This window comes from Dromaius novaehollandiae, chromosome 5, assembly GCF_036370855.1.
Source record: "Dromaius novaehollandiae isolate bDroNov1 chromosome 5, bDroNov1.hap1, whole genome shotgun sequence".
Taxonomy (NCBI): domain Eukaryota; kingdom Metazoa; phylum Chordata; class Aves; order Casuariiformes; family Dromaiidae; genus Dromaius; species Dromaius novaehollandiae.
In genome coordinates, this window is record NC_088102.1 from 57,012,081 (window position 1) to 57,033,825 (window position 21,745).

General features: G+C 37.6%; 1 protein-coding gene across 4 annotated transcripts in view; it reads right to left on the reverse strand.

Annotated features, from left to right (window-relative positions):
• MPPED2 (metallophosphoesterase domain containing 2) overlaps positions 1-21,745 on the reverse strand; it is a 206,576-nt gene that overhangs the window by 158,603 nt on the left and 26,228 nt on the right. For 3 of the 4 annotated variants that reach the window (XM_064512889.1, XM_064512886.1, XM_026122166.2), the window contains one exon: positions 13,731-13,857. The exons of the other annotated variant lie outside the window; for it this stretch is intronic. The gene's annotated coding sequence lies outside the window, so the exon portion shown is untranslated. The remainder of the gene's footprint in view (positions 1-13,730; positions 13,858-21,745) is intronic. 4 annotated transcript variants of the gene reach the window in all.

Sequence of the window (21,745 nt, forward strand, 5' to 3'; positions counted from 1 at the left end):
TGTTCCTAACCTATTGCACCGATATTATATTTTGTTAATATTTTATGAAATAAAAGTCCTCCCATTACGGTTGGCAAATTGCTTTATAATTACAGCACTTCGCACACTAGAATGACTACTTCATTTTATAGAAAAAAAGCTCAAAATATAATTTCATTATCATCCAGTGTCTTTTCATCCTTCTAAAGGTTTCAGCAGAAAGCACTATTATATGCATCTCAAACCTCTCCTTCTCCAAATATTAGTTCATTTAAAAAAGAAAATTTTGATACCTGTTCCATGATACTCACTGTTAAGAGAACAGTTGTGTACAGTGAACTTTTGTGCATGAGATCTAGATGAATCAAATGAACAATGGTAAGATATGGACCCTTTTAACTTCTACATCTAAAGGCTGATTTATATACAGCATGAGCACTGAGTTAACTCAAGTGGTTTAGAAACAGATTTAGTTAAATCTGTGCAACTCCCTGGTGCAGTCTCTCTTAAATCAGTTTAAGAGAATCTTAAATCTATTTAGCTTGATGTGGTTATAGACCTGAATTGGTTTCTAAATCAATTTAGTTAAAATTGGTACCCAGGTTATATTCAGACAACCTCCAAGTCAATCACTCTGAACTTGGTCCGAATCGGTACAGTTTTGCAGTTATCAGGTTAAAGCTCATTTGCAGCACTGAAGACACCCCTCCCTCCAATCTTTCAGCCTTCTATTTCAAACATTTTGGTATGACCATGAAATTCTTCATTGGAAAACATTATTAATCTTGCTTATGTACAACAGTCTTCTCTCCTACCTGAACACACCAGCGACAGTGACAGTTCTGGTGCCTAGAAGTGCAAGCTCAAAGGTTATTTTATATCCAATGAAGTGCTTTGTTTGTCTGCTAGCAGATCATCCCTGCAACACTATCAATATTACACTACCTGTGTAACAAATGAAAACTTAACTGATTCATACTACTGAGAAATATTGTCTCTAAAATAACCCAATTCTAAAGACATTAATTTAAAAACATTCTAATTTAATTAGACGAGATGCAGAAACAACTACCATTAAGGAAAAAAAAAAAAAACTGAAGTGAGAGCGCTTTGCGGGATGATGTCTACAGACAATATTGACTCAATATTTTAAAAAAAAACAAAAAACAAAAAACAAAGCAACAGTAAAACAGAAAGTCACCAAGAAGTCAACACCAAAACAGAGGTGCCTTTAGCTGGCTTCCTGAACAGCAAATAGTCTGAAAGGTAACCTCTATGCCAAAGACCTGAGCCAATTTAAAAGTCAAATTGGTAATGATGAACTGACCATCCTTAGATAAGCCCGAGCCCGTGGGACAGAAAAAAGATCAAGAAACGGTGATCCTTCAGTATTGTGAACTCTTTCCAAACACTCCATATTATATAAACCCTTCTATATGTTTAGTTTGCTTCTTCTGCAAGCACCCATTGCAATTTCTTTTTACCTTTTACTTCCCCCTCCCCTGATCACTGCCACAGCATCTTGTCTTACCATTTTTTGTTTCAGAAGTTCAGCTTCTGACCAACGAAGTTCAGTGCCTGGGGAACAAGCAGGATGTATGCTTCTCCCTCTGCAGGATGACGGCCATTTCCTCTGTATGCGGAGCACCTTGCACTATGTATATTTAGCACAATCAGGCATTCACTTGTGATGCAAGGGTAAGTTGCCTTAATTCTTCTGCTACAATTGTGTTATGTATTTCAGCCCTCTGTATCCATCTCATTGCACAGAAATATTTGGTTTGTTTAAAAAGGTAAAACCTCACCATGGCACAACTTGTAAGGTCAGGGACTCTGAAGAGAACATGTTATTATTTCTACTACGAAAATTGGTTTAGCTAATGGATTTTCATGTAAATACATTTTTGAGCTAAAAAAGACTGGAAATAAAGAGAACTCTAAATACTAAACTAAGGACATTAAAAAAATACACTTTTCTACTCCCTCTGTCCCTCACTACAAATAAAAAGTACTTAGAACTTTTTGTTAAAATGAGTAACCAAAATATTACCCTATCAGCACTTTAAGCTTATTCTTCTGTGCTAATCATTTTATTATCAAATATTCACCCAATTGCACAAGTAAAAAATTATTCTGGGATGAAATTATTCATGTCTTAATTTTTGCCTGACATAACTTGATATAAGACTGTCAGTCTTTGGTTTAAGGGACTTCACAGCAGAAGTGCGAGGGGTGTTGAATGGGCAACCAAGATACTGAGTTGGCAGACAGAGCGAGCTGAGACAGAGTACATACATTTGTATGAAACTTGCCATTGCGTATGTGTGAAATGATTTATGCAATTCTCATTTATTTTAAACAGTTTGATACCTTCAGGGACAGATTCCAGTGCGTTTCTGATACCGATCAGAATGCCAGGATCCCTCCCTACTTTGTGTGGAAGGGATATTAATGAATTAAGATATCCTTACTCATTCAGATTATTAGAATCCAAAACAAAGATTAATTAATATTTTGGTCTAAATATCCCATACACGACATGCTTCCACATTTCTTTCTTTGTTGCTTTTAAAGACTAGAACAAGACTGTCAGATTTCAGGAGGACTTTCTTACAGTGTGGGGGAAGGGTTTGATCCACCGTGGTAACAGCTGAAACGGGGGGGATTTTTTCCTCAGTCTTAGAAATTTGAACATGTTCTAGTCTGCGACCCCCTTCTTGCACAGTGTCTAAGCTCTGGGATGACATCACTGCAACATGAAGCCAGAGCTTTCCCTCATTCCCAAATTTTATTAAATACTGCAACTTTAACACATAGAGACCCTTCAATTATTCCTGCACTGGCTTTGTACCAATGTATGCACTGCCAAAAATTCAAATACAACTTCCCTTGAAAAAGGTTAAGTGTGCCGAGATATATAAAGATTAATCCCCAATTTAAATTACTCCTCAGATTCTTACTGGCCAAGATAACACTGTAAAAGTTTACAGTCTTGACTAACCTTAAATAACTTTTTTCAGGCACACGTATACTGGCCAAATAGTAGAAAGCAGGCTAAACAGGTAGATAAACATTTTTCACTTTGCCTTCCCTTTTACCATTTCAAAAAAATTATTTTTCTGCAAACAAACCCATTTTTGCAGGCTGTGACAAGGCCTCATCAACTTTAACATAATGTACTGCATCAAGCTTTGTAGCTTGTATGCTCCTTCCCCCACCAGCACAGAGCATCAAAACCGTTGGGTGGCGTATCAGACAGTTACCAGCTAGGCCCAAGGGGGGCTGCCTGCTACCATGCTGGTCAGTCTGCCTTCTTCTCAGCTTTGTAGCCTTTTAGGGATAACTTATGCAGACCCAAGCTCTAATCCGACACCAAGAATCTGGGCATTCATTCATTAGTATGTACTTAACAAAAAAGGTAAGAATGAGTCTTTATTTTCAGCATTTCTTGGAAATGATAATTCTACTGCCTGTGCCCAGTTAGCTTTTACAGTGCTTCTGTCTTAGTCCAAAATGCGCTTCATAATAATGTTTGATACAGTACAAGTAAAACACGGACTTCTTATCCAAACACAGGCCTTAATTTAGTCTTACTACTCTTCTAGCTAATGCTGCCCAACTCATTAAATCTGAATAGCTTTGGTCAAGTACATTTTGGCTCACGATACAAAATACAGATAAGTGAAATGGACAGATACCTCAGTAATTTCATAAGGGGATCCACCTATGAGGCATCAGCTGATGTCATCCATTTCTCCCCTTCCCTTTCTTTTTTTTCTTTCTTTTTTTTTTTTTTTTTTTTTTTAATTCCAGTGATAGAGCTTTTGCTACTACAAACCAGAAGTTGCCACAACTGTTTATTTAAATGCGGCACATTATACTTCTTGGTTCCTCCAAGTAGCATCGTATTTCAACACATTATCAGAATGGTTAAAATGGCTACTATCAACAGTGTCTTTTCTCCAATAGTAAAAGAACAAGAGTAGCTCATGTCACTAAACTCAGCAAAGATTTGTTTTACCCTTATGATGTTACTTACATTCCATTCCAATAAACTAAGGCAATTCTTTAAAGGTTGCAGTGTGACAGTTGCATGTGTGTCTTCTTTCCACAAAACAAAGTAAATATCCATACTTTTTGGTAGCTAATAGTACATCAAAACCTACAGGATTTTTCTCTCCCCTTCTGCTTCCTGTTCTCATTAAAGTATTTTTTAAATGAAAATGTCATTGGCATGTCACATCATTTCACCCACGGTCAACTCTCAAGATGCTCATTATACTGATTCTTGAGACAAATGCTGGTCTAGGAACAAGAAATACTTTTTCCCCTTAAAAGAACTAGGATAGTATCAAAGAAGAAAATATAAACCTCCTCATCAGCAAAATTCATTTGTTTCAGGACATTGTTTCAAGTGTTCTAGTATTAATTAAATAACCTAAAATTGCAACAGTCAATTTTAAGTGTTATCTTAATTTTCTTCAGTATATATTTGCATTTGGAAAGCAACCTTTGTTTACTAAACAGAACAAGACCACAGAATTCAAGAAGCAAAGGGTCTGAACTGAGAGAAAAATATGATTAAAGATTAATTAGAATTAGATGCAGAAAAATGTAGATTCACAGAACAAAAATAAATGTAGGAAATCAAAGGCCTGTAAATCTAATGCTGCTGGCCAATGCTCTTAACCTGATTGTTTAATTAGTACTATTCAAATCATCATTATTCCTAAGTGACCCTCCATAGCAGTTATTAATCTCTAGATAAAATTATTAGCACACATACAAATGCATTCTTCCTAATCAAGAGATTCACGCAATAGAAAATTGAAGGCATGAAAAGACAAATAACAGAAGCAAGCTGAATTCTTGAAACTTCAGGCTTTAAATTCAAAATTCATCAGCCAACTAAGCCTTAAAATAAAAATGTAACCTCCTGCTTCTACCAAAAACATAAGGACACCATACTGTAACAATTATTCACAAAAATGTCTGAAGTGCTTTAGGCTGGCTCCACTGTTGTACAAAGATTTAGTCACAGTAGTAAGAATTGCAGGCTTTGTGGGTGATCCAAATGATTTTTCAGACAATGAAAAGGCTACCGGTAGCATCAGCAAGCAATCGATTAAAGCCTTATATTGCTTAACTAAGTGTTTGAACCTGTACATTTCACAGGCATGCACATGTGATTTTAGCTCATCCAAAACTACTAACAAGCTGGAAGAAAGATGCAGAATTTGAAACAAAATTTTCAGTATCTTAATTTCAATTACATGCATTTGTAAATACATTTACCTTCAAAAAACAAAGAAAAGACATCTTTTCCTATCCTAAGTTCACTTTTCAGGATTATGTACCTGGCTCCTGTCTTTTGCTAACACGCACTTTGGGGGAAACACTCACCTTTTTATTCATTTTGTCAGTAGTTCATTTCTGACATATGCAAGTTGGGAAATAATGGGAAAAGGGAGAATTTCTCTCTTCCGCTATCAATATTTACGGGTGGTGGGGAAAAAAAAAAGTCAAAAGCCTCCTTGTCCTGGCAGGTTCTTTAAACTAGTGTTGTGTGTAAACTCATCTACGAGAAAACAGTAAGTCACACACAGCTTTTGAAGCCTATAAAGTTCAAAGATTTTCAAGTCATGGCATGGCTTGAACCAAAATAAAGGTGCTGGTAAGTTATGAAACAGAGACTTGAATTTTGATTCCATCTTTCTGATTCACAGAATCCATTTTTTCCCTGGTGTTTTCCTTTAAGCCAAGTAATCAGTGTTTTATGAGAGATCCTAATAATAAAACTAAAGTTCCATCTGTGACTGTTTGTACAAATTACATATCTAATCATAAATTATTAGCAGTGCAAATGAGAAGGATGTACTTTGTATGTTTCATGTTCCTATTTTTTATTGATAGGATACACTTGCAAGCCATGTTGTTAATAGACTAAAAGTTTAAAGAAAGATACTGCCAAAATAGAGCCACTGATTCCAGAAACAGTTGCAAATTACAACCAAAATTAGTGCAGTAAAGTATCTTTCCAAGACCACTTTATTCTATTATGTATTTACATGCCAATTTCTCAGGCTCTCCCTTACAACCTTCTTAGTACAGGTAAATACATAACTCTGTTGTACTAACAAAGAGATAAAATGCCTATAGAAACAACTATATAAAGAAAGGAAACATTCCTTCTCCCACCTTAACAGTTTTCTGAATCTTAGTTTTGAAATGTTGGGGAAAACTGAAAATAAACTGTTATGTGCAATGTAAAAATTGATGTGAAACATTTCTGACTCATAACAAATAAAACATTTTATAAGCAGTCAATTCAATGGAAAACATGCAAGTTATACCAAAAACTCAGAATGAGGATGTAGTTTCCCAATACTTAGGCCTTGTTGGCAGGGCTGGCATAAGCAGTTTTCCCTCTCCCCCACCCCCACGTAGCATCATAGTTCAGTGTCTTCTCAGCCATCTGTAAGGCTGTTTTTAACCAGTTTTAGAGATCCCCTCAAAGAGCAGCACCACAGAAAACTGGGTGAGCATGAGGGGACACAAATTATCAGCCAGGCCTGGTGACTTCCCAAGCCAGCCCAACTACCAGTATCAATGAATTGTAAAACTGCTTCCCTTAGATTTCCAGAATTTACTTACAAAAGTCACAACAACAGCTTTCAGATTATACAAGTGATTTAATTTTAAAAAGTTGCAGTACACTTCTATACAAACACACAAGTTTCTGCAGCATCACAATGATGCTACAGAAATACAGCTAGATCACATCACAAAAGAAAATTTAGGTGTCTGAAGTATGGATATAAAGCCAAAGTAGTGTTGATTCATAACATTCTGTTGTTAGCTGTGCTTTAACTAACTCTAGTATGACCAACATTTTCATGCTCAAGCTTTTCTGTAGAGCACACACATGCTTTGTATGCACACGAGCAGATCTCTAGCAGCCTTATACCACTAAGTCCTGCAGCTTCAAAAACAAAACCGCCTCCCTCCCCCCAAAAAACTGTAACACCATTAATGCTTTCCTCACTTATACATCCTCCTCTTTTAGAGCTATGTATGGAGTATTTTTGTTTCATACCTAAACAAGCTGCAAAGTTCCATTTTAAATCCTGAGCTCATTTGTCACAACTAGGAGTACATGATCATACAGTTTCTAAAATAAAATATACCTAGCCATACTTTCTAGAAGGCTTTAAAGGAGCAAATGGAAATTCAGTTTAAACATGCAAATGCCTGCTATAAATGCTTCCCCCTCCATCCCATTTGTGGTGGGGAGAAAACGTAAGAGCAAAGCAGAATCCCCCCGCGCCCTCCCCCAGCCTTCATGTTTTCCAGAACATTCTCTGCCCAGAACCAGCTAAGGACTTTATCATGCAGTAACAGAGCCCAAACATAAAAATTACACTATTTTTGACTGATATCATACTTGAATATCAAAATTATTTTAAAAAAAAGCAGAAGGAAAAAGTACCTTCACTCACCGCTGGCACTAGGCAGGGGAGCGACCTCCCTTTTGTGCGAGGGCACGACTCCGAGGCGTGGGGGGTCGGGGGAGGGGGCAGCCGCCATTTTGTGCGAGGGCAGAGGGCCAGGCTGCCTCTGCGGGGCGGGGGGCGCCGCCCACGGCGCATGGCCGCGCGGTCAGCGCCTGAGAGAAGCGAGGTGAGGCGCGCCCTGGACGCTGAGGGGAACAGACAGCTCTCAGAGTTAGGAAAAGACGATAACCACAGAAGGACAGCTGGTTCTGGTAGAAGCAAGGCGAGCTCCCTCGATGTCCACGGAGCTCTGGTCGGTTAGAACACGAGGTGCACGCCGTAAGGTATGCTGATTGGGAAGGGGAAGTGGGGGCCGGGTCAGCCTCGCTGGGAAAGAGGAAGGTGGGGCGTGAAGCATTTGACAATGTTTTTTATAAATGTTCTTCCCCAACAAGGCAACTGGTGCATCTGTGGACTTTGTTTCACAGATACTTGGGACCAGCACCTTTTTTCATGACAGCAACTAGAAAGTATAAGCTGCTTCTATTTCCATTACTGATTTTACTAAGTTATAGATAATTTACTGTTACCATGTGGATTTTTTGTCACTGCAGTTTCCCCATCATCCCACTTCACCTCTTTGGTGACCGGATCCAGGTTCCTGCCTCACAACCTGCCTACGAGGGGAAACACCTGAGGCCACGTGGAAGGAGCAGTGGAGATGGGGGTCCTGGCTGCAGGGGCATTTTATCTACGTTGCCTCATTTCTGTAGACCCATGATGAAGTATGTGGTCTGGAGGCTGCTCCCAGAGTGCAGTTCCCTTTGACTCTATACTGTTAAACAGCCTTTTGCTGAAAGATGGTCAGAAATGAGAGAGAACGTGGGCTTAATTTCATAGCCAAAGAGAGCAGCACTATGGACGCCATAGCCCAAATGAAAACCACAGTGACCCAAAGGACCTCTGCAACATCTCAGGCGTGTCCTGGATGGGCCGGGCTCGACAAGGACACAGACCGCATGCACTCCCTCGCGGGCAGAGGAAGCAGATCACCAATTTCAGCTCCTCCTCCCCTGCCACCAACTTGGATGTCTCTTACGGAGGGAGAAGGCTGTTCGGAGCGTACAAGGCAGTGACTGTATAGGACCATCACTACCCACAGTAACTTCCTCTGTGTAGGCTCTCTTGTCACACAGTAAGCATATAGTAGCTCATTCTTACAAAATCTGCTTGAGGAATGTATGCAGAGGAGGGAGCGTTATGTGAATTTACATGCTGGGCAACGGTGCAGGAACTTCCCTGTGTGGGCAGGGCCCCCAGGAAGTTTCCCAGGCTGCAGCATCACATGCATAATAAGACACCCATAATGTTGCAATACATTAAAATGTTGCAGAGCATTGCTATCTTTTTGATATGTCTAAACTTCACATGAATAGTTATTTTTCACCATTGTATTCTGGACTCCTGCATCTCAAAAGGCTACCCATACATCATGTGGTATAAAATCTAATACAATTTCAGTAGTGTGAAGTATAGTACTAGCCAAGGTCAGGTGCATGCTGTCTCTACTACCACTTCTGAAGCACTTTCCAAAAGCTTGTCTTAATATTTTTTTTTTATGATAAGGTCAAACGCTGCACTCCTAATCAGCAACGATATTCTATTTATTTGTTTGTTTTAATTGTTGCAGGCATTGATTTTTAAGAATTGAGAAGCCCAAGGTAATGTACAATTAAGAATCTAATTTGCATAGTTATTTATCACTGTTTCTCACACGTACTGTCTTTCTTACAGATGGCCTGCTAACTATCCATTTGCATGTACAGACACACAATTTGCACATGCAGTTATTGTGCATAGTTTGACTGTGCAGTTACAATTTCAGAACAATTGGAAATAATGATTGTGTGTTTCTGTGTAAACGCACATATTTATATAATGCAAAACTACAGTATTCAAAACCAAAATTGTTTTATTTTGAAAAAATTCACCCAAGACAAAGGTCTTCTATTAAAATGAATCTCTAGAAAGATGCTTATAATTACAAATCTTCTACCTCCAAACAATATTAATTTTTTCTAAGTAAATATTTGCAAATCAAGGAAAAAGTTACTTGCATATTGGTAATGACTGTTAGTGATACATTTACATGTGCTACTTGAGAAAGAAAGAGTAAAATGTAATTAAATGCAGTATTACCAAATAAAAACAACACATTTTTGAGGCATCTGAATGTTAGCCTTCCTCATGAAATAAAATAAAATAAACATACAGTACTTTGCCCACACTGTAATTTGTCAACTGTTGAGGAAATTGGCATGTCTTTTCTGCTGATTTATTGGTTAATCCCAACGATTCATTGCGGAAAAGGCCAACAGTGAATTACAATGTGAGGAAAATTAAGCAGTGCATTTAAAAAGTGTTTAACTATACAACCCTTAAAAGCAAATTTCAAAGTTCTCACAGACATAGCTCCAATATTTTAGGTGCTATTGCAGATACTAGTTTAACAATTTCAAATATTATCTCTCTTTTCAGCTGTGTATCCTGTATAATGGCTTTGCCAATATTTTGTTTTTTAAATTGAAAGAAAAGAATAACCACACAACACGTGCTTGAAAAATACACAGCCTTTGGCTCTCCAAAATATAAAATATGAAGGGGGCACAGAAGATAGTAGGCTTAGTTATTAAGCACTGAATACTCTGGATGTTTCTATGTGTCAACTAAGCAAAGATTTTATTTAAGTTGATGACCAGTCATGCTTATTGCAATGGGACTACTTACAGCTTAGCATTAAACAGGATTTGAAATATTAAAAGGTATTTGTACTACAATCTACTTTTAGACATACCTTATTCTCATATAAAATAACCTGTACACCTTTAAAATGCTGTTCATTTAAAATAATTTTTCAGGTAAGTGCTATAAAACCAGAGGCATAGAGTTTCTTCAAAAAGAAAAGGAAACTGAGTGAAATCAGAAGTGGGTTGGCCACTAGGGAAGGGAGGACCCTCAGGTACTCCTTTTCCTCTTTACTCATACACATACATGGCCTTCACTAGAACTGAACTGTAGGAGTCAAGACTGATGCTGGTTTTCACATTTTCTATTTTTTTTCTTTTTTTAAAATATCAGCTGCAGGTGATATGTCTAACAGTATTGGGAATAAGACTTTTTATTCTTTTTTCCCCTTAGGCTTTATAGTGCTAGAAAAGAAAATAAGAAATACCTTCAGCTGAGCTAATAGGGTTTATGCAAATTCAACCTCACTTGTTGCTTTGGGACATAATTCAAAGCCTATTTGCAGTCAATAGAAATCTTTTGATATGTACAAAAGTTGGTAACAAAAACATTAAATTTTGTGGGTAAACCTGCACAGCACAATGCAGTATTGTGCAGAAAGATACCAGAGGCAGCTCAAAGTTTTATTATGTCGTTTATACCCGCAGTTTACCCAGTTTACACCCTCCCTTTAGGTAACATTTAAACAGTACATTGGGTTCCACCTTAACTACATTTTGGTCTCCTGTACCCTACTGCTCCTTTTGGAGACCTATGCCAGAGTCTCAATAGCTAGCTTTCGATCTCAGTTTATTCAGGGTAAGATTATACACATTTGTTCTTCCACCACATCTGCATTAGCTTTATTATAGTTTGGGGGCATGCAATGAACATGATTGTATAAGGGTTGCATCCCCTAACTAGGGCCCTAAATTTAAAGTTATCTCTGTATCTCCAAGCCCTGTAATTAGGTTCTTGGGTGCAAATTTCACACGGTGTCTTGGAATTTCTTTAAATGGAGGTTCCAGAGCACCTTTCAATTCCCTAAACTTGTCAGTCCAGTTAACTTAATTGATCCTTACCATTTCTCAAAGTCTTCCCTTCTGAAATTACTTCTGTATACTCTTTTGTACATCCTTCCATACAGTTTGAACTGAATCACTTATGATGATGTATTTCAAAGTTACATCTACACATTGCTTTCATTTCAGAGAAGCAGACAGGTTCAAGTTAAGAACAAAAAAATTCAACAGAACTCAATCCAGATAAGTAATTCTGAAGATTCTAGAAATTATTTGGTGTTGTTATAGCCATTATTTCAATACATTTCTAGTATAGTACATTACATCTAGCACATTTTAGTACATTTCAAGTCATTATTTTAGTAAAAAGTGTTTGCTTGGAACAACCAGCCAGGCTGTAACTGAACCAAAGAACGTGGTAAAGAAAAAATTTCCCAAATACTCTAAAACAACAAATACTCTGTTCAGCTAGCTCTAAATAACCCATACATTATTATTAGATCCATATAATGTAGTAAATCTAGAAATATTTGAGCAACAAGAATACAAGAAAGACTCCCTTAAAACAAAAAGAGCTATATAAAAAGAGGAAATTTGTTTTTTGCACAAACTCAAATACCAATTTTGGGTCCCACCTAGTCCTCAGCATTCAACACATACCAGTAGCACCCCTTACCTGTCAAGATGAAAAAAACAGGCATTTGCCCATCATACCAAGTGGGCACACTATTTTTGGTGTACTAGAAAGAACCAAAATGAAAAGCTGGCAAGAAGCTTCCAAAGGTGCTACTGTTCCGAAACCCAGTATTCCAACAGCATATATAATAATCACTGAATCTGACCCATGCTCCATCATTGGCAGTTCTCATGTGCTACTTAGATGGTAGGAGATTTTAAAAAGAGGAGGCATTTTGCCAAAAAACACTTCAGTCAAAGGAGGTTGATATTATATTATATTTTTATATTTTTATTGTATTTTTGTGACTGGAGTACAGACCTGAAGGCACTGAACTTTCCACACCATAGCAGATCTTGAACACCTCAAGCCACCAGAAAATACCAGGTTGCTATGTCTCAGTACTTTGTCCAAACTAAGCCACCAAGTCTTGCTGTCAGGGTATTAGTTTCCAGTTAGAGATCCATGATGCCTAACTAGCTTGAGGGGTTAGTGGTATAAATGGGACATAGAAGTACATAAGGATTGAGGGAGAAGGAAAAAAGGCAGCAAGCAAATATGTGGAGCAGCTCTGCTGAAAATACTACCCATCTAGAAGACTGCAAGCTGCCTCACTTATGCAAAACTCTTTCTGCCTTGTAGGAGTGTTTCCTGTGCAAAGAAAGGAAAGATGGGCTCAAATATAGTCGTATCTGACTTACAGTAATTGCTAAAACTGACAAAAATTGATCCCAAGTAGAAGTTTTTCACTCCAACCTTAAGGGACAGCAGGAGAAAGAAAGTCTAAAAATCAGAGCAGATGTTCATTTTAAAAGCTACTTTATTTGATTGGATTTGGGGGGGGGGCTTTTTATTCTTACTTTAGATCAGCTGGCATGCAAAGGGCTTTGCCTTGTTACAAATTCTAGTTAAGGTAAGCAGATGTCTTGTTTCATTTGCTATAAATACAGTAGTTAGATTGCAAAAATAAAAAGCCATGTAGTTCAGTTAGCCTATAAAAAACATGCACCAGCCATACACTATAGTGGCTTTTCTGTGTTGTCTTAAAGGCTTTTTAGATGCTTTGGTAGTTCAGTCATGAGACCAGTATGCTTTGATCAGACTAGAAAAACATACCATGGAAAAATTAGCTTATTAGGCTTCTTATTATAAGGTACAAAGCACATTCACAAGTATCAGTGATTGTTGCAGTTCTCAAAATAAATAGCTCATGTTCAATTAAAAACACTTTTAATTGTTGAGTCTTTTTTATACTGTTACAAACTGCAAAATTTGGCAAAACATCACTTCAGTTACATATTTTTGCCCATTGCTGAAGGGCTGTTGTGCAGACAATGGCCGTATTTAAAAAAACAAACAAAAACAAAAAAACAAGCAGACACACACATGCAAAATGGAAAATATTATTCAAGTTATTTACAGGAAGATATAGTTTCAGCCACCCTGAGACTACATAAGACCAAAGCCAATAGAAAATGTGTGTGAAACCCACCAAAATAGGCTTGGACAGAAAAAAAAACATTTTAGAAGATCAGTTTTCTAAACTGTCGGTGGAGCTGTCAGCAGCGTTGTCCAGTAACAGCAACGTGGGACCAGATCCAATATATTTCTCTGCCTAAGAAAATCTGAATTTCCATCTTCCATTTCACAGGCCCAAATCATACACAGTATAGCATGCTCTCAACCCCTGCTGTTGATACTCCTTCAATTAATACAAAATATGTAAATATTTACTGAGACAAAAAAACAGCATAAGAAAGAACATGATTCTATTACCTGGTATTTGAGACAATTTTCCTGAGAGATGCAGCTTCCAGTTCTCTTAAGCACAGGAAGTAAGGAATCAGCAGTCATCTTTTTGTGCTCATTTAAGGTTGAATTAAATGTTTTCTTCAATTTTCCCCTTTTTTGTTTGGATGAGAAAAGAAACAGGTAAGATTTGCTTCAAAGCAAAGCAGCTTTTCTTCCAGATTTGTTTTCGACTCAGCAGCTAAACTAAAAACTTTATAAAAAACATCAGTTATTTGCAGATAATTATGATTGCTATCTGAAACCAAACAGATTATCAAGAGTGAGAGATATTAGTATGAGGACTGTCTGTTGGCTGACATTGTCTAGAAACTACATGAGAACTATTACACCTCACCACCAAATTACCTGCCAAGAAATCACACCAGAGCACATAGCATCCAACAGGTCATTACTGAAAAATCCATTGACAGCTTATCAGCAGGCAGTATCAATATTGCCCAAGGGGAACTAAACTGGACTAATTCAGGAAACCCAGAGCAATTGCTCCAAAGCAAAAAAGATGATACAGTAGATGAGAAGAAATACTGAGTACAGCAAGCGTTTGTAGCACGATAACCTATCTCACTGGGGTAGGAACTGAGGAGACTCACGAGGGACCCATATGAAAGGCCAAAGTAGCATTCTCAAAGGGGTATTGGCTGCATCAGCACCACCTCATGGCAAAAGTGTCACTCAGCAATTTTAAAAATAAGTTCTGTGATGGAATATGTGGCACCAGAATATACATTGGAAAAACTTCTTTGTATGTGACAAAGTGATCTAATTTCCCTTGCCAAACTGTACGTGTAAGTCCACTACATCTGGATTTTACATATGCAAACATTCACATTTTAAGCAACCTAATGTCATTTATATTATACTTAAAGGCTCTATTATAATGGTGTTAATTTCATAGAAATTCAGTATCTGCATGACATTATTAATTCAGATGTATTATTTATCTGTATAAATACAGATTATTTATTCAGTAAGAACAAAAACTCTATCTCCTTTCCACATTACTCTGAATCCTTGGGTGTATTTTATTTCTTACATTGATAATTTTATGATCATACCAAACTTTAGATTAATGACCATTGTTCATCACAATAGGAGGTCATCTCCTTGGTCCTTATTCTGCTGTTCCAAGGCAACTTACAGGACCTAGAGCTCTGCTCGAGGGGCAGCTGGGAGATCCCTGACCATAGGAACAACCCTTCATGGCCCAGGTCAGCCAGCTCTGTGCTACACTTCAAACCTCTGCAACAATGCTGGACCTCAACAACATGAGAAAGGCATCGGGAGGGAAAAGTGATTTGGCCAACACACACCATGATGTGCAAGAGCTGGAGCTGGCTGAGGACAGTCCAGCTCTGTTCTACTATCTGCAGCCTCTCTGGGGAGGCTGCAGGATCAAGGATGGCAGAAGGGTGTCTTGCAGCCACATATAGGGCCTATATGAGCAAGAATAATCCCACAGAATGTATGAGCTGTCCGCATTCATTCTGATTTTAATGCTTATTGATTTTATTATACTGCTCTTACATGTTGTCTGGTAGCACTTTATAAATGTTTTATGTAAAATAAATAATTCAAGAAACACACAGCTTTCTTCAGTAAAGTTTATGACATCATGAGAGCTATTTTGTGTTACCATGCTGACTGCAGTGATGGAAGAAAAAGGAGAACTGGGATCTAGACATTCCAAACGTGACCATTTTCCAAATCACAGCTGTTATTTGTGTTGCAGCAGCACTATGTTCAGGACTGTATTTGACATAGAATATAACATGGTTCTGTCCCTTTTGGTGCTGTTTTTACATTTCTCCTTCCCTCTGACCCTTGCTTACAAAACTGTGTCCTTATATACGAGAGTGCAGTTTATTATATTTTAATGTTATTTTGTCTTTATTTCTCCATTATTTATTCTTCTTTTGTTCTTTGTTTTACTCTCTTCAGTAGCACTTGCATTATCATTAAAGGGAGGAATTACAAACCAAAAAAAACAAAAACAAAAACAAAAACCCCACTTTCGACTGAATAAATTGCCTTCTGCTTTTTTAACACCTTTTGGTCAGCTCACAAGACAACAACTAACCGATCCTAATGGTTAAAATCTGGCAAACTGTTTCTAATAATACCATACCTTTACTCAGGCACATTCTCCCTGAAACACCTTCCCTTCAGTTCTTGTGCGAATCACTACATCAAGCATTTACCTATATGATACCTGTAACAGTGGTGTCTCAGTGTCAATGGATTCTTATGTCACCACTTTAACATTTATATTCATCACTGAGAGAGAATTAATAGATTATAAAACATAGTTACATATCCATGTTTCTTACAGTTCTAAACCTAGCTCTTAATCCTTCTGTATAGAATGTTTCTTGACTTTACAGGATCATTACAGCCAGTTGTAAATTACATGAAATGAATAAATCGTGCCTGGTGCACAGACAGAGATGAATAGTACCATGCAAGTCTTGCTGCAAGTCAAGAAGTCAGAATACTGCTCACCTCCCAGATGCTCTGGAGGGCAGACAGAGCAAAGCAGGGAGATGGATGAGGAGACAGAAGGACTCTACTACGTCAGTTTTGCTGTTGAGAAGAATTTCCTTATGCATTTATCCAGTGGTCTCAAAAAGCTATTCAAGACAGAGTGGAAATCCAATTAAAATTTAATAAGCATATGCTCATATCTCCCCATTACCTTCACTCCAAGAAATCACCACAGCGCTTTGTAACAGAAACTTGCCAGCAAATAACTTGGTAGACTACACATAAGTTCAAACCTCACACACAGGAAGTAAATAAAATAAGACCCTCTATTCACTTTACAGTAGAAAATATTGAACCCGTAAATGTCAAAAGCATCTTTCACTACCCTATTCACTGGATGCTTCTACGTTAGCATGTTTCTTAGCTCTGACTTACTGCTACTATAGAAAAGTTAAAAATATATCTCTACCAATACACAGGTAAAAGTTATGCAACATGAATGAAACAAAGCAAGCTCAATAAACTAAAAAAAGACAGCACGCTTTCAGAAAATAATGGAAGTCATGAGTATTGTTTTCATCATTATTGTTTAACAATTCAAGAATTTTGGTCCTACTCATCCATACATTATATCCTTGTCGTATTCTCAAGAAGTGACAGTCTGAGGTCAGAACTAGCTAAAAAATAAACCCTGACAAGGACTTAAGAGGGATTAACAGACTACGTTGGAAAGTGTGATGGATTTTTACTTCAGTTCATGAAGCCACACACATCAGTGGTGAAACACGGAGAAGCACAGTGCAGCTGGATAAAAGGCTTCTCATCTCAGGTACAACCAAACAGATTATAGATGGCAGCAATAGGAAAGAGATCTGTCTGTGAACGAGTGAGGTTTGTTTCTGAAGAAAGAGGACTCCTATGCTAATGCCTGCACAGATTACAGGACTAGAAGGGATAGTTATGATCGTTGTTTAATCTTCTCAATAAACACAAGCCTTTGTTTCTTGTCATTTGCTTTTGTCTATTCAGAACTTACAGAGAATTATCCAACATGTAATGGTAGGTGATGGGCAAATGGTACCAACTGGTACTGGTATAGTGACATAAATACAGTTCCATTTAGCACCAAGCCTACAAAATATTTCTCCAATGCCATACCAAAGCTGCTGTTATTTCTTCCAGTAAAATTCAAACAAACAAAAAAAAAATCAGTATTTTTCAGCTGTAATTCACAGCCTGCTGATGTTCTACTGAAAGTTCACATCTGGGGTCCCAGTTCACATCTGCCTCTAGACAAAATGTGAGCCATGAATTTTTTTAAGATTTCAAATATCATCCCAAGCAGTTTCTAAAACTCAGAAATGAAGTAATTGCAGCCTAGAAATGTATATAAATATTTATGAAATTGCTGGTGTGAAATGTTCCATCTCCTGACTCCAGATGTGTATGGTCCATAAGAAAGAGGAAAAAGGGGCTAACACACAACTGAACAAGAGCCTCAGAGAGCACAGCGTCTTTAGCCCATGCTGCCATTTCATGCCAGTGAGCAGAGGTCCCACAGTGGGCTGTGGAGCAGTTCATCCCTCTGCAGATGACCATGTGCATACAGCCAGGCAGCTGCTGAGTGCACTGTGTAGCCAGCTAACACTGTACTCCTACCTTCTACACTCACAGACTTGATCTGTGATTGCCTTTTCAGCAGACAAAACACAAAACCCTAGTAGCATCACCATGGCTGCTTCTCATTGCCACTCCTGAAAACACACTGTCTCTAACAATTACAAGGAATTCTTTGTAGATTGTCATTAAAAATAAGTGCTTATAATTTAGAACAAATTTGCAAAAGTTCTATTTCTTGGGTAAATGCCATAAGTCTAAAATGACCAACTCGCTTAAAAGCAAAACCTGATAGTACTTGCTTCTTCTGAATTGGTGGTCTTGAAGTTTTCAAGAACCACGAAGACAGTGCAGGTAGCCACAGCAATGAACAAAACAGGGGCCTTGCTTGTTTGTTGAAAGAGAACTTCTGCCATTAATGCCTTATGTAGGAATCATTAAGATGTGCCTTACAACTATTAAGCTTTCTTGCTCAAACCCCGCTGAAAGTATTTAATATTTTAAAATGCAAAAATGATATATATGCATTTTTACTTAACAGTGGAGTTAAGTCCTACTGGAGGAGTGTGTTTACTGTTATTATTAATAATACATAGTACACTAAAGTCCTCTACTGAGAAGAGGCTTTGTGCTAGTCTTTGTACAGTCAGAGAAAAACACACCTATGAAGGGTTTCTAATCTAAATACATAAGATATAGAAAGAGTTAAAAAAGACCTGTTGATTTATGAGTGCCAAGCTTTGAATATACATGGTGCTTTATGAACAGGCAATCTCCACACCTTCCACAACCATTTTGTAACATATAAAGCAGATAGGTAATACACATATTTAGAATAGCAATGCTTTATAATAGTTCTGTATTGCTATAAAGAACTACTGTGAAGAACAGTTCAGAATCACATCCTCTATATTATAAACTGTATGATATAACTGTTAAGAATGACAAAGTTTCACCTGGCCTGTTTGCTTCTTTCATTTGTCTTATGCCTTAAATGGCAACATTTTCTGCACAACTTGCATTCAGACAGTTTGGCCTGTTCAGTGAACTCATACATCCCATCTCCTTTTTTCTGGATGCTGAGGCAGTTTTGATGTGCCCTTCTGCTAGCAAAGGGTTAAAAACTTTTCTTATGTTCCTACAGGGTTGTAAAAGAAACTGCTGAAGCTGATCAATGACCACTGTTAAGACCTGGAAACCAATTATAAACCTGAAATTTGTGATGAACAAAGCTCTGAAACACCAGGATGAAAACTACTGAATTAGTCCAGTTCATTAAAATCATTAATAGTCATGAAATGAAAACCACCAGAGTCCAAAAAGGCTTAATGCCCTATCCATATTAATTAAATGGGAGCAAATCTGAAGTGAAAAGCAGCACATGCTTTGTAGAATTAGCAATTGCTCTCTACAGACTACACAGATCTCTATTAAAATTCAGTTTAATTAAAATTGATCACGTTAAGAAACTGATGTGGTTAATTAACTGAATTCCTGGACTTCTTTTCATACATTTCGCAAATGCATTGTACACAGCTTTCCTGGGTGGCAGCTTATGTTGCAGTGAAAATCTTGATTTCACAGGTTAACGCTGCATGTTCCAGGAGGCCTAAAGTTCCCATGTCCCCACTAGGAGAGCCGGGCAGTGCAGGGACAAGAGGACTTCGAAATTACCAAAATCTACCACCAGGAAGCCTGACTGGAGTCTGCACAGTCTATCAGGTACATCAGTGTGAATCTCTGGGCACACAGAAGGAAATGTTCTCTAAGATCATTAGAGCTAAACCAAATATACTGGAAAGGGATAAACAGACACATACACCGTATCAGTGCAGACTGATGTAAACAGCCAAAGGATCTGGCCCATGCAATTAAAGAAGTAATACAAACATGGAGATTGCAACCATTTCAATTTTCAAAACAAACTGTCCCCATGTGTTTCACCAGGATGCTTGAAATAATAGGGCTTGGCTAAGAGCTTAATTCTAGAGCAGCCCAGGAAAGTCAAGTTGGCACATGCTTCGGTGGCCTATATGATGTTTCTTAGAGGCACAACCACGATGGTACCTCCAAGATTTTGCAGTATTGTTCTCTAAACAGCTAGATAACAATTTCCAGAATTCTAAAGTTGGGAACAAGGCTGACATATTCAGTGAGGATTTATTTTTATCGAACCTTTGTTCAAAAGTAAATGCAACAACAAAGGAATAGGCACTGTGAATTGTGGCTTTCAATTTTTAATGGGCAGATTCCAGGATTTCCTTTTCCATACCCTATTCGTTTGTGTGGTCTACTACAGAAGTACTGCCACAAATAATTTTGTATTTCAGAACATCACTTCTTACAAACTATCAGCAAATGGTCTCATGCTTGCCACTCATATCACGCGGTACAAGACGACATCAGTGCAGCTACTGTTTGAAAGGATGTGAATGGACTAACATCAGTACAGATGTAGCATATAGGATCATACTACAACATCTAGATTGTAATTTGAAATACCACCCAAATCGCTTCCCATCTTTCCAGGCAACAAAGTGACATAAGGAATCTTCAGAGACTCATAAGCAATAAAAAGTCTGGATACAACTCTGAGGAGACTTCAAATATACAAAACAGAGAAAGGAAGACTGTGGCCAGGCAACTCCTGAAGGATAGTGGCTCTAAGGTCTGAAAGTTACAACAGGTCTAGATAGAAGCTAAAATAATTACCAGAGCGTTATAATGCAATTAATATATAAGATCTAACACAGTTTTACATATGAATTTTACATACCTTTGGTTTATATTCAAATCTATATGAACAATGTTACTGAACTTTGTATAATCACATCTTGCTCTTTATTATTTCTGATCACTATGTAAGCTCTAACATGGTATTTTTTTCCCTCAGAATATATTTTGCTAGTTGAGGATCACTATTAACATTCAGTGATAATGCTGTACTTACAGATGTTGTATATAGGCAGCCTGGGCACATGGATGGACATACACATGCCCACTGCATTCAACTCCAGCACTACTTTTTTTTAAAGCAACGTCTGACTAGGATATGAGATGCATGGCTGACTCTTAATTCCCTCATGGCCAAACCTTTGTTAATGCCTTGGCCTGTTTCAGTAAAATGATCATGGTTCAAGTGATGTAAAACATACATTCAATCATTTTCCTTTTCCCTAAAGGCAAACACTTGCTTATCATGGTGAAACAGGAGTCCTGTGCTGATGCACTGGAGAGCCTAAGTTCTTTTAAGCTTCATCAGAAAATTGAATACTTACTGCAACCTATCATTTGGAACTGCAGAGTAGAACAAAAGCATAATGCTGACTGAACCTCCTTCCTCTGTTTGTTTGCATTATCTACTATTGCATAAGCCAAAACAGATGCCTTATAAAATGAGAATACTCAGGCAAAAAACAAAATCAAATAGAAGAATTTAACTCCAGAAAAAATATTACATCTATTCATTTTTAAATCAGGATTTCATAGTCAACAGTTAAAATACAATCTATTGAGGGGAGATGCTTTTGATACACTTCTCTTGGAAGAGAGATTGTTTGAGGACAAGCAACCATGAACAGAGCAAGTTCTAAGCACAGAAGGTGTGCACTCTATACTTGAACACTGTCTTTTCGTAATCCTCTTATAATTCAAAGGGAATATTCATGTTTTGAAAAATTTAGTGAAGATACCAGTACAACTGGATAAAACGTAACAGAATAAAAGAAATCATGTGGCAATTAAAGCAGGTTCTGTTCCGGTAAAATATAAAACTCTTGGAAAACAACATCGTAAGTTACCTTACTCGTGTTTCTCCTGTATCAGAGCTTCTATGTCTCAAAGCAGGGCTTCAAAACTTCTTGGACTAACAAGTTAAACTG